Here is a 3,461-nt window from a genome sequence, read left to right as displayed (position 1 = left end):
TTCTGTATAATATCAATAGTATAGAAAATTTTTAGTACTTTTCTTTTAGTTTGATAATATGATGAACTTATTTATTGTTTGAATACTATGAATGTTCTAATACAAATTAGATGAAAATTGAATAAAATTTTATCTTGATTAAATTTATATTTATTTTGTATGAAATCAGGTTATTTTGCAATGAAAAAATCTAAAAAAAATTCTATTTTACCTTATTGACAAATTTACAGACAAAAAATCCATCTGTATTCAGAGTTGTGAATGCTTTTTCAAGCTCCAATTACCGAAAAAAAATCTGTCGAAAAGTTTGACTCTAGTTACCGACAGAAAATCTGTCAAAATATCTGACGTTTTTAGTGAAATGGAGGAGACGATTATCGAAGAATAATTCGTCGATAAATTACTGACGAAAAAAATCTGTTGGTAAATAATTTTCGATGAGGCTTTTACCGATGGACAAAATCCATTGGTAATTTCATCGGTAATAAAAAATTTGTCTGTAATAAGCAGTTTTCTAGTGGTGTGACTTTGACTATGTGCAGGTAAGGTCACTGGACATCGGCATGGATGAGACGGGCTTTAGAACAGAATATTTGGATGATGGCGGTGAGCTGGTCAATAATGTACACGAGGGCGCTTTAGTAAGGCCGGAGGATGTGATGGAGATGTTGTTTAACTCTCCAAACAAGACTTCTAGTTTCTACGAACAGTACAGCCGAGGCAAGGATTTTGCTATGCGTGTTAATAAGAAGCTAAGAAATAAGAATGGGGGCATCATGTGATGCACATATTTGTGCAACAGAGAAGGGTTTAGACAAAAGAAGTTGTTGGAGTTGCAGGATCGAAAGAGAGATCACAAGGTGGTTATACAATGTGGGTGCATGGCAGAGATACGTATCAAGCAAAATGGTCACACAGGTAAATGGTAAATGGTATGTGTCAAGATTTTTAGATAACTATAATCATGAGCTCCTCCTTCCAAAGTTGGTGGAATACTTGCCTCCATATAGGAAGATGCCAGATGTATACGTAGCCTACATGGATAGCTTGCGGCAAGTTGCGATTTCAGTTCCTAAAATATACAAGTTGCTTACATCACGGACTAGTGGCTTCGATCTTATCCCGTTCACAAAGAGAGATATGTACAATGAAGTGCGACGCCAGCGAGGCATAAGGAAGGGAGATGTGAATGCAATGATAAGGTACTTTGAGGCAGGTGCAAAGTCGGATGAGAAACTCTTTTGGAGGTATCATGTGAGTGCGTATCAGCATATGTATGATTTGTTTTGGAGCTACAGGAGGAGTCAAGATGATTATAAAATTTTTGGCAATGTCTAGCATTTGATGCAACCCATGGGCGCAACCAGACGTGTGTCTTTGGGGATGGCATGGTCTCTTGTGAAACCTTAGCAACTTATGTTTAGGTGTTACAAAGTTGGAATGCATGGAAGGTAAAGCACCAAGGGTAGTGATAACAGGCGGTGATCGTTCTATGCGCCTGGCAATTAATGAAGTTTTTCTGGAGGCTCACCACAGGCTGTATGCATGGAATCTACTAAAAAATGGCACAACAAATGTGTGCTTGCTACACTTTACTATCTTATTTAGATATTGTATGCTTGCTGACATTGAGATAGAAGAATTTGAATAGCATTGGGAGGCAATGTTGATGAGTGTGGAGTCCGAGATGTAGAGCGAGTTCAGGATCTATACACAAAGAAATTATCTTAGGCAACTACATATATACACGGCATGTTCTTTACCGGCATCAGTACGACATCGTAGTATGAGTCGCTGCATGCGAAGGTAGGCAGATTTGTGGAGAGGAGGTATGGGATCGTTGACTTTGTGACAAACTTCAGCGATATGTTGAATTCCTTAGAGACAACGAGAATGAAATGGACTTCTGCTCGTCGTATGGGACCCCTATACTGCAAACTCAGTTTTTGGAATTGGGGAAATCTGGAGCAATGAACTAACCAGGGAGATATTTTCAAGATTTCATGAATCCTTGTAAAGGTGTGTTTGGATAACCGTTGTGGAGAGGCAACCGCGTGAGGATGGAACTATTATTGTGACCCAAAAGTATAGGCCACCGAATAATGAGTGGAATGTTATGCATGTTTTAGCTTTGGATAAATATGCGTGCGGTTGCCTAAGAATGGAATCGTTGCCTACCTTGTGTGCATATACTCTCAATTTTGGTTCGGTTAGATGTGGGTTCTCTTCCACACACCTTGGTTTTGGAGAAGTGGACTAAGTTGGCAAAGTTTGGCTTGTATGATGAGGTAGCAGGGGACAAACAGTCGATATTGCTACTTTATATAGGATGAGAGTAGGAACATTTTTGCATCACTACAAGCATCTGGCTCGGCTTGTTGTGTAAGCGACGCTTTATACAAACTGTATTTGGAGCAGATAATTCAAGAAGCAACTAATCTTGAAAAGATGAATGAGTTGGGGAACAGTGGCAGCATTGGTGGTGGCATCGAGGGTGGTAGAGTATTGGATCCGGTTGGGATCCATACTAAGGGCACCAGGCGTGGTAATGCACAGGTTGGGACAAGGGAAGTGAAGCGTAGAAAGTGTGGTATGTGTGGTGTAGTTGGACATCGTTGAACTAAGTATCCGGATCGGGCGAATATGTCAATGTCGTGCAGCTAGGAAGGGGTGCCGCAAATGATATCACCATCTGCAGCACGTGTAACTATTAATGCCTCTTTATATTGTTTGATATGACACTTGTTGAGATGATGTAATTATTTGTTCGATTTGCAGGCTGAATTTTCTCTAGAGCAAAGCCTTTGCTTTGAGAATCTCGTGGCTCGGGATTGCTATCGTCCGTGGCAGATATTTTCAACTTTTCAACAGTTGGGACAAGGTGTTCCCCAAAGTAATTCCATGACTTCAACGCATGTGTCATGTAATGGAAAAAAAGATTAGTCTTTTCTGGACTTATTATGAGTACATGTGGCTTAAGGTGGTTGTGGATGGTGTTGTAACTGTAACAAATTATTGTAGAATTGGAGTAGGTAGTATTCAATAGTTTAAGGTGGTATTATTGATGCTTAATTAGTCGCAACATGTTAGTATTTAGTGATTCAGGACGATAGATTATTTATGCCGGAGGCACTTATTTATGTGAGGAGACTAAAGCACTAGCGAATTGCCCAAGTATGTCCCAGTTTATAGTGAATATAGTTTTTTATTAATTTCTTAAAAAATTGAAAATGAAACCAATTATGCAATTATAGTGTTATCTATGTCTTGTTCTTTTCAACAAGATGTTTTTCTTTTTTCCAAAACACCAATTTTCATTATCAAATAGTTATTTACTCACGTCATTTTTTTATATCATTTTTATGTTAAATTGAAATGCAAGCTTTTAATTCTTTTATTATGATTAATTATTTCTAATATTTAATTGAAAAGGAAATATAGTTACTTTTAAGTGTAGAGTC

General features: G+C 38.1%; 1 pseudogene; it reads left to right on the top strand.

The window, feature by feature from the left end:
• Positions 1-563: 563 nt before the first annotated feature.
• On the top strand, positions 564-2,739 carry LOC148574978 (protein FAR1-RELATED SEQUENCE 5-like; annotated as a pseudogene).
• The last annotated feature ends 722 nt before the right edge of the window (positions 2,740-3,461 follow it).

The sequence above is a fragment of the Arachis ipaensis genome, chromosome B2 (genome assembly GCF_059453495.1).
Source record: "Arachis ipaensis isolate K30076 ecotype BB chromosome B2, ASM5945349v1, whole genome shotgun sequence".
Taxonomy (NCBI): Eukaryota; Viridiplantae; Streptophyta; class Magnoliopsida; order Fabales; family Fabaceae; genus Arachis; species Arachis ipaensis.
The sequence above is the reverse complement of the archived record's forward strand: the minus strand, read 5'-3'. Positions and strand labels throughout refer to the sequence as shown.